We start from the raw sequence: 11,135 nt of genomic DNA, 5'->3' as shown, positions 1-11,135 counted from the left end.
TGTAATATTTAAAAGAAAGCGCCATTTGATTAGGTATGACATTCCACAATTAAGGAAATAAAGGCCGTGTTTCATACATGGAGATGATGTCTGCAAATTGCTCCTAGTCAGTCTGTTGCTGTCCTGGGTTTGCAGAATCCAGCCTTTCAAGTAACGGATGATGCTGTTTCTTGGCAGGGACGTCGGTGAGCTTAGAGGTTCTGGATTCCAGCTTGCAAGGGATGACAAGAAGAAGACAAGGAACTTACGTTTCACAGGGAAACATGGTGAGTAAATAACTCTGGGTGCTTTTAAAGCCTCTGGATTGATTATTTTATAGTTCTGGTTTTGTTAACCATACCATAAGGATATCATTATTTATTTATCAATATCATATGTTGTCCCTATATAAATAAAATAGGCAAAATGAAACATTACCAAATGAATGGTTCTGAATTTCTAAAAATCACTATTTAATAAAATCTACGCCATAGTGGCTGGCTACCATAGGTCCTGGGAAATCAACCTATTGTCTGGTCTTTAGCCTCACCACACATTTTTGGCTGTAGCAGCACAAAAAGTAGGCAAAAAGAGCTTATATTCATCAAAATCTGAGATAGACAATCAACTCTAGAAACTTCTTGAATGCCATGAAAATTACAGCCTTCCCACAGCCCTGAACTTTGAGATTTACCTTCTAGGACAGAAGCATCGTTTCTGTTCAGATTGACTTAAGTTTATTCAAATAGAATTCTGTAATTGACTATGTAATAATTTGAACCATAAAGACTGCTTTCTCTCTTTATTCTGGACACAAGTTCTCAAAGTTGGAATCCCGTGAATGTTTTCTTGTCACTCGAAGAGCTTTCACTCTGTGCTCAAAAGTTGTTTACGAGTTTGTCCTTTGAAAACATGCAATGTATTATCACATTCCTGATTGCAGAAGTTGTCTGTTACCTGAAACAGACCATAATATTTTGAGTCCTAAGAGAACTTTCGAATCCGTGAAAATCCTATGCTTGCTGAAGGATTATTATTTACGACCTCACTTTATGCCTGTTAGAAGCTTAATTTCACTTGCCGGAGGTAAGTTAGATACTGATTATAGTCCAGTAATCTGTCATTCAATGAAGAGGGTGGAGGGTGGAAAATTAAAAAGAACGACGACTTTTCCTCTTCATTCAAGAAGGTCGACAGATCCCCTTAAACTTAAGTCTGACAGCACATATCATTGACGTATCCTTTAAAATGGATATTTGCGTTATTTAACAGTGGACTTGCATGTAAAGTTTGTTGCATTCTGATTACTCAGCCATCGTTTTCTAAGTGTTGGTTATGGCCCAGCACTGTCCTGGTGGTGGTGAACCAGGCAGACAAACGTCCCTGCTCTTAAGGGACTTGAATTTTAGCAGCCGGGAGTGAACAGAAGCAAAAAAGAGAGAACACTCATCATCATAAATAGGCAAACAATTTGGTACGTTATTCAGTGAAATAAATGATAGCGGTAAGAGGAGATGTAAAGTGACGTAAAGCGGACATGAGCACACGGGTGTGGGAGGAACGTGACACTGTTCAATGGAGTGATGTGGATAAGGCTCATCGAGAAAGTAACATTTGAATGAAGATTTGAAGGAGGGGAGGAATTCAACCCCGTGGCTACCTGGAAGCAGAATAATTCAGGCAAAATAAATAGCTGGTCTTACACTAGAAACGGGATAGGAGTTTTAAATGAATAGCTGGGTCACCATGTGGCTGGAGCAGAGTGAGCACGGGGGCGGTTGCTGGACGAGGAGGTCAGAGACATCCCCAGAAAGCAAGTGAAAACCGAGGGTAACCGAGGATCACATTTCACTGACATCTTCAAGGGATCTTTGAGCTGATGCCTTAAGAAGATACCACAGGGAGGTAAAGGCGGAGCAGGGAGAAATTTGAAGAGGGAGTTGCATTCATTCCGGTGCTGAGTGATGTGGCATGGACCATGGCGTAGCACTGGAAATAGGAAAAGATACATATACTATGTAATTAGTATAATACATAATGTGTGTTTACATATTATACATATACTGAAATACGTATAACCTGAACTTTGGTGATATAAAATATACTTTTTAAAATTGCACATAAAACCTTTATAATAATTTACCATAGAAATCACACGCACAAATTCTTTAAAAAAAAAAAAAGTGATTTACAAACAAACGAGCTTGGATTGAAGAGAAGACAATATACAAAATTAAAGATTTTTTTTTTTTCCAAAATAGTGAATGACCATCTCTGGATCTATGGTGCACAGTTGAAACATTTTCCAAAGCAAGGTTATAGCAATAGATGTGTATATGAATAAAATTTTTAAGTATGAAAATTACTGAATAACACACTCAACTCAGAATGCTAGAAAATGAGTACCAAAGTAAACTAAATTAATGGAAACAAAACATTTTTTTCTAGCTTTAATGAGGTATAATTGACAAAATTATAATATTGTTTAAGTGTACAACATGAGGGTTTGAGATATCTATCCTTTGTAAAAGGCTTCCCCCCACCCAGTTAATTAACAAATCCATCACTTCATATATTTACCTTTTTTGAGTGTGCAGTGGTAGAAAAACATTTAAGTTCTCTTTTAATCATTTAACAAATTGGAGAATTGAAAAAAAAAAAAGCAGTGGAAATAATAAACCCCTGAGCTAGTTGTTTGTTGAAAATCAACAAAACAGTCAAAGCAAAAGTTAAGTAAAGGAAATATACAATTGAAATCCCAGGAAGAAGCAGACTATTTTCATAGAAGAAACAGAAAAAACTAATGCATAAAGAGAGGAAGTAGTTACAGAGCTCCTCCATTAAAAATTCCAGGCCTTGCAAATTTATGGAAGAAATCTAGCAAAGATCAGATAATTGTAATGCAACATAATTGCCTCAAATTATAGACTAAGAAGAAAATTTCTAAATTTGATTTATGAAATTAGAATATGTTAGATCCTTAAACCCAACAAAGATTACACTAAACAGAAAAGCTACAGGCTGATATTGATTATAAATATTAATGCAGAAATCTTATGAAAAAATACTAGCAAACAGATTTCAGCAGTTCATTTAAAACAGAAGACATCATGACCAAGTAGGATTTATTTCCAAGATACAAGGGTGGTTTCAATATTAGGAAATCCAAAAGTGTAATCCACCGTGTTGATAGAACTAAGGAGAAAAAAAAAAAAAAGGCTCACGTCCATTGAGGCAGAAGAGGCATGAGACAAAATCCAGCAAGCTTTGCGATTAAAAAAAAAAAAAGCTTAATACAAAAAATCATAGATACTTTCTTAATACAAAGTACATGAACAGAGGCCAACGGATGAGAATGAATTTGTGTTAAGGATATAGTATCTAGCTAGTATGGCTGGAGCTTAGGGACAGAATGTGAAGAAAAGAGGTTAGGTAGTCAGAGGAAAAAGATTTGTATCTTCATGGTATCAGGAAGCCATAAAGTTTGGTCAGCAGGGAATTCAAATGTCCAGTTTTGAATTTTGTAAAGATCATTGTTTTCCCTGCATAGATGAGAGAGGAACAAGAGGCAAGGAGACAGGGAGGTAGGTGCAGTGATGCTCACCTGAACGACGGGCCCCTGGGGGCAGTGGGGTGTGGCTAGAATTCCTGAGCACATAATAGGTACTTGATAAATATAGTACTTAATTCATAGACATAAAAAATAACCCACAAATTAAATGCATTGGTCTCATTTTATTTAGAAATCTTTAAAGATCTTCCAATAACTTGGGGGTCGTTATTGGTTAGAAAAATTATTTCACAATTACAACGATTAATAGACTTAATAAAGAGTTTCCATCATGGCTTCTATTAGAAAAGTTATGGGGGTATTAGATGTGGTTTTCTTTTTTGTTGATACTGTTTTCTTGTTTTTTTTTTTTAATATTTAAAATGTTTTGTTTTTTATTTGTATAATTTAAATATGTGCATAAACAACATAGAGAAGAAACTCTTAAACAAACAAAGTTTATTACACTTAGATAAGCAAAAAAGAATTTATATGTGTGAAAAACTCAAGGGCACCAACTGTGCGACAGTTTTCGCCAGCATCTGCACAGTGTTATTTTCTACATCCTGTATTTAATGGCATGGAAGGAAGAAATCACACATGCAGCTTCATATATTTACATTTTAAAAACTATCTTTACAAAAGTTAGCATGTTTTTCTCTCTCCGCTAGATAAATTCTCTTCTTTTACTTTGATTATGAACAATGTGCGTAATTTAAACTTCAAGTTTCTCATCATCGCAGAGATTTCTACTATCATTGAAAGTCTTTCACGAAGACGTTTAGAGACAAATACAAGAAAGTCTGCTATGAATTGTTAAATGAGGAAAAGTATAGTAGAATTTTAAGTGGGAAACCATTTGATTTTGTGGAAGTGAGGCAGTTATACTTCATCTTGAAAGATGTAAGAATTTAGTCAGGCAGAGGTTGAGTGAAATGGCAGACCTTGCTTAGAGTATTCCAAAAACAAGGAAAACTTATTCAAAATGCTAATAAGTAGGGATTCCATTTTCAAGTGCATCTTACAACTGATTTTTTAAAATTATTATTAATGTAATGGCAGGCTCCAAAAAATTAACTGCTAATGTTTATATTAATTTACTTTGAATACTTGGGACTTGTTACCACTAAGTTATATTTTATATATTAAAGCTCATTTCCTTATTATCATTCCTTCTCCATTAAAAGAAATATGTTTTTGAGCTCTGTCAAAATATAGAGATCATCTAGTTGGTCCAGCTCATGTGTATAGAGGAAAGGAACTTTCTAGAAGAGTATGGGTGCCTCTCCCTGAAGCTTCCGGAGTCAGAGCTGAGATCTGAGAAGACCAGCAATGTCTTTGGATTCCTGACCAGGTCCTGTTACTTCTTTCTCATGCAGTCATCCAGTAGGGACACCGTCAGGGTTTCCACCAAGATTTAAAAATTTGAACCTAACTGTGAAAGAACTTGGAAATATTGCCAAAACTGTGAATTATTTTTTTAATTAATAGCTGTGAGTTAGCAGGAATTCCTATTTGGCGCAGGGTTGGCATTCGAAAAATACACTTTGAAACCTAATTTTATTGCTTGTAAATGTGGCTTTTGTGGTAGGTCTTGTTTTAATGAATGAGTAGTTCGTAACTGGCAATTTGAAATATGGGCATACGTAGTTTTTCTCGGCCAATATTAATATAAAATTAGGTGTTAAAGAAGACTTTTTAGGAGCTCGAAAATTTATTGTCTCAATTATAGAAACCACCTTTCAATCAACATTTAAAATAGTCTCAATGACACTTGAAATTTTCGTAAGGAAGTGGCGTTATTAAGGCTTCATTTTCATGATGAAGCCGTTAAAGCCAGAGTAGGCATGTAACTTAAATTATGCAAAATAGTGTAGTCCAGTCGATTAATCCACCTGTCGAGGCTTTCAGGCAAGCATTGTCCTCACTGATAGCCTCCCACTCCCTTTCAAATTGAGTCTCACCTTTTGCTTTTCTGTAGGTTGATGACTTTCAAGTAAAGTTTGCCTTTGTCTAAATGAAGTACAAATATCAAATCAATGAAAACTCAGTCGATAAACTAGATTACTTTTTAAAGATATATATTCTAAATTTTCCAGCTGAGGCACTAGAAGGTTTGGTACTTCACAACAGAAATGATGGGAACAATGCAAAAAGAAAAAGTTGTTCTCTTTATTTGCAAGTCCATTGCCCTAAAATCTGAATCACAGTTAACTTTGACGAGATAAAAACTTGCATTCTCAAAATTTTCCATTTCGTTTTTCCTATGGAGTTTAAGGTATGATTGTCATTTTTATTCTGCTAAAGCTTGGCATCATTTAACTACAGCAAAAGTTGAGATATTAATACTATCACAATGAAAATATGAATATTTCCGATACACTCTAAAATTAAAATGACCTCCATTCTGTAGTTTTTGACAGTTAAGATGGTGTCCTGTAGATATTGCCTAGTTAAATCATACCAATTCTTGGAATTTATGAGATGAGTACATTTTATAGATAAAAACATGCCGAGAATGAACAATGTTACAAATCTATGTTATTTTCATTCCAAACCAATTAGAGGTTTTTACCCACATAATACGGCATGCTGTAAGTCAGTACTAGCCTTACCACTGTGAAGAAAGTCATTAACTTCACACTTTTTTTTAAATTTGATAAGTGAATTAATACTACTGCATACGATACAATAAAGTAAAAAAAGAAGAAATTTTCCTAGTGGTCGCACTGGCCAGAGAAGGCTTAATACAAGATGCAAAGCTTTAGGCTGTGCGTGCCCTTCACATTCTTAAAGGAATCTTTGGAGATTCATTTAGTTCAGAGTGATCTCACCATCATACTGCAGCATCATATCATTGTAACTTTAACATTCGTTCATCACCTTTTCTCTAAGTTCTATATAAGGTGATTGGGTTCGAACTTAAATTGTTAAGGTTCAAGAAGGCCGGAGCCATTGTCTGAACCTTTAGTATATTTAAAAGCGAGTAATCTGAAGCTCTCAACATTAAAAGATTTTCTGTAGATTGTAAGTGGCAAAATCAGGAAGTGGTCCAGTTTTCCCTGTCTGCAAGCCACCTGTTGCTTTCCAGTTCCTAGAAGTGCCTTGCATTAGAGATACCTTTCAGTAGCAAGCGATAACTTGTATTCCAAGTAGGCACATCATATTTGCGATTCTGGTTAGAAGTGTAGGAATCTCTTGTAAACTGTGTTCACATAATTCCGGGCTTAATTTAGGTTTCCATTTAGAACTTCACACCAAGTTCAGCAATACATCATCCTGTTTTTAAGAGAGAATTTCCCTTCATGCATTCACCACGGCCCCGTTCTAGCTCTCAGTGTTGCTAGTCTAAGGAATGAGATGTCGGAGTGCCCTGGGTACAGTCTTTGAGAATGACTCCAGTTACTCAATTAAGTAAATAAAGCGTGGCAGGTCAACAACGTTCCTTTCCGTTCCTGTCCTGCCCTGTCTTGTTCTCTGTTCCTCCTTCCTTTCCTCCCTCCTTCCCTTCTTTCTTTTAGTGAGAGATACATTTGCCAGACAGTCACTCACCTAGTGCTCCAAATACAGTACAAAATCTTGAGAAGTCAGCGATTCAGAGGGAAACTTGATTAAAACAATAATTTAGAATTTTTTTTCACATGTTCATCTATAAGCATTTAGTAAAGTACTCTACTGTGTGCCAGGTAAGTTACTTAGACATGGAGATATAAGCCATGTGATATTGACTGCTCGGGGCAGCTCATGATATCGTCAGGTTGCAAGTGTGTAAATAAATGAGTATTTACAATGCAGTTGTAGGAAAGGAAAGCAGAATTATAAAATATTTAGTGACATCAGGCTTTGAATGCCTAAAATATTCTTCCCACAACCACATTAAAAACATTCCCCCATCAGTGTCTTTGTGGCTGTGATGTTTCTATGCTTCTATTGATGACCAACAGCTCTTGCAGTTTGTGAGCGATTTTGGACATGTGGCAGGTGTTCCATAAACGTGTGTTCCCGAAGCCAGCGACCGATGACAAATGGACTTGGATGGGGTCGGAAGATTTGAAGAAAGTAGCTGAATTTGAATAAGAAAGGGGAATGAAATGAGGCTAAAGGAAATTCAGACCGTTCTTGCTTTTCTCATTATTATCAATGAGTTCACACAATGCAACCCACGAGAGACAATTCTCACAACCTCCGTACGCTCACCAAAGTTTAGAGTGCCAAACCCAGAAGTGTAGAGATTAATTTCTACATGTACGTATATTAAGTACTTTCTCTAATGGACCTATTATTGCATCAGTAAAAATGGTTAACTGTCTACTTAAATGACAAGTAGAAGCCATTTGGGGGAAAACTTGGATTTTCTTTTAGTGAGGAATCAAAAAATAAATGATAGTTAAAATGAAGACATTTTCATGTTTCTCTCTAGTGATCACATGAGATAGAAAGACAAGTAGAGGATTTCACTCTGTGAAAGCTGGCAGACAAGTAAGTGAGAAATAAAGTATAATCTTTGGGTTTAAGATTCTTAAGACTGAGTTTTCTTCCTTTTTATGTTAACAAGTATTCCGGGCCACTTACTGTCCCTTCCTGCATATTGCAAACACTCAAGGACAAAGATAAAGTTTGTGAAGACAAATAAAAAGATACCTTTTGGATTTTGAAATAACACCTTATTGATGTTGGGCGGACCATGGCATCCCTTTTGGGTTCTTCTAGAAACAAAACAGTATTTCATTCGATGTTTGAATGGGACGGAACTTTATGCATAGAACTGTGCCTCGCATTGCAGGATGTTTGTCATCCCTGAGACTTCTGCAAACTCTGTCCCCTGAAACACTGAACACCAGTCGCACCTGCCTCCCATAATTACAATGACAACCAAGAATACTGTTCCCCCCATTCAGACACCGCTAGAATTACCGTCTTTCTCCTGGCCGAAAACCACTTGAGTTGAGAAAAGGGTTTGGAAGGAAAGGCCGATTCCCGTCTCAGCGAAGGTTCACTGGTTGGAGGTGATAGATGGTGTTTTGTTTTTGTGTTCTTTTCCCACTCAAGCAACAAAACCCAAATCGGGCTACTTGTGGGGGAAAATTATGAAAAGATATTTATCAGAATTATTGGAACTCATTAAAAAACTAAAGGAAGATTAGAAATCAATGTTTCCCTAGAGTATTTTCTAACTATATTTGTTGAGGCCTTATAAGGTGATTTGTCACCAGATGAAGTAGCTATTAAGTATCTTTTATCATATTTTACTTCCCAGTGGAGAGTGTGGTTGGTCTCGTTTTGTTCATGAGCATCTATCTCACTTAAGGTCTCTCAGCAAGGGAATTACGGGGTTAGCTTAAGATGGGCCACTGGGGAAGTACTGCCATGTATATCAATTGCCCGGTTTCTTATTCAGGTAACCTGCAACCAGACATATTATCACTAAGCCCCCCCAATATTTTAAATTGTCTGACTTAGGTGTCAACATTTAAACATCAGAAGGTTTCAAGTTAACAGTTGGATACCGCTTTGAAAACTCAATAATCAAGCACTTTTAAGTCTTTATTCTCGCATGTCCACAAACGAGTTATGTCAGGAGGAGTCGCCCTTTTGATGGGTATTCCCTCCCCGTGAGCCCAGTAATGAGCTCCAGCCTTTTAAGTTACTTCCCGTGTCCTTCCAACATCTGCCAACATGTGCCGCTTCCACGTGCGTTAGTGTCTTTTTCCTGGGATGGACAAAGGAGTTCTGCTAGAGAAGCCGGTTGTACATTTCATACAAAGAGCAACACGAATTAAGAAAAGTAAAGGAACTCTAAACATGATGCGAAACTGGGGAGCGTTAAGCCTTTCTGTGTTACCATTATGTCTCTAGATTTTTTAAAAAAAATTAACAATTTCTTCTAAATGTGGAAGGAAAAGGAAAACATGTCGATTTTGAAGAAACAACCATGTGCTATTTATAATGCCTCTTAAAAGGCAAGTGAGCTTCTGGAATGTGCTGACTACCTTGTTTTTGGCAGTGTCTCCTCTGCTCATTAGCTGGTTCATGCAAAGGAATATGAGGGGCCTGGCAGTTCCAATTAATTCATTACGGAACTGATTGTATTTTCATTTTCACCTTTCTGAGCTATCGGATACATATTTATTCCTCATAAAAATGTCTTCACTTGCTTAATTCACTTTTGGCTCTCATTTTAAACAAAAATACTTTTTTCCCCCTTTTCGATATATTTAAACCTGCTATTTGTTAGAAAAGCAAAGTAGAATGATTTTTGCTGCTCTTTTGAAATCTTTTACCAAGTTCAAACGGTTGGTAAAGATATTTCTTTGATAAAGGGAACAACTTGTCTTTAGATATGTCTATTTCTAAATGAAATAGAAGTTCAAAAGGATTGGTGTGATAATATTCCTATCAAATCCATAACTAGATTTAATAAAGATTTTCTTAAAGACAGAACAGTTGCTTTGATTTTCATTATGAAGACATATTCCAGTTAGGGATAAGAAAAGGTAAGTAAAACTGACATCTCAATTTGATACATCTCACTGGAAATCTGGATAGACTCACCGTATAAATTTTCTCTGACTGAATGCATAGTCATAGTACTTCTTTATATATCTCAACACAGTTTTCATATTGCAGCAATATGCTGAATCTGTGATACAGTCTGTTAAGTCAGTTAATAGAAATATTGATGAAATAATAGTGCAATCGTAGTCACATAATTAATTCTGGGAAATGGAATGATGGGCAGTGTGGTTAGAACCTTTGTTTTCTTTTATATCATTTATTATTACAGAATTGATTATACCCATAATTTTTTTTGCCTACTCCTAATCAATATTAAGAATTCACTTCTTATTAAATAGTGGGGTCCTTAAGATAACCTTAGATACCTTGGTGAGCAGGAACACATACTAAGCATGCTAGGACCTTGACATAGTGCTGAATTTGACTTCTAGTTGGTGAGATGTCTTTTTCCATGAAATCTTACAATGAGTTTCTATTAATCCTTCAACCTCTGAAGTGACATAAATACAGTTTAGTGGTTAGTATAAAATGAGCTTTCTGTTCATATTAGTTATCTATCGTTGCGTTACAAAACAGTACAAATTTAGCAACTTATAACTACCGACGTTTTATGGGTCAAAGTCAGGCGTAGCTTAGCTTCCACTGCCTAGTTCTCTCATGACCCTGCAATCAAGGTGTCACTGGGGCATGATCTATTTCCAAGTTCACATGGTGTTGGCAGATTTCCTTTCCTTTTGGTCTGTTGGAATGAGGTCCAGAGTTTCTAAATGGTTGTCTACCTGACGATGCTCTCAGTTCCTCGCCACATGTATCTTCCCAGTGTGAAAACTTGCTACATCCAAGCCAGAAACGAGGAGAGTAAGGTAGCAATATAGAAGTTAAAATTCTGTGTATCGTAATCATGGAAGTGATGCCCTGTACCTTTGCTGTAGCCTTTTGGTTTGGCCTAAGTCACAGGTCCCGTCCATAGTCAAAGGGAGGGGAATATACAAGGCCTACATACAAGAAATGGGGACCAGGGGGACCATCTCAGGGTCTTCCTGCCACATTGTTGTGCATACTAAGTGGTTATGTCTTTTGTAGATCCTCA

Source organism: Pteropus vampyrus, unplaced genomic scaffold (genome assembly GCF_000151845.1).
Source record: "Pteropus vampyrus isolate Shadow unplaced genomic scaffold, Pvam_2.0 Scaffold94, whole genome shotgun sequence".
Taxonomy (NCBI): domain Eukaryota; kingdom Metazoa; phylum Chordata; class Mammalia; order Chiroptera; family Pteropodidae; genus Pteropus; species Pteropus vampyrus.
Note: the sequence above shows the minus strand (reverse complement) of the source record.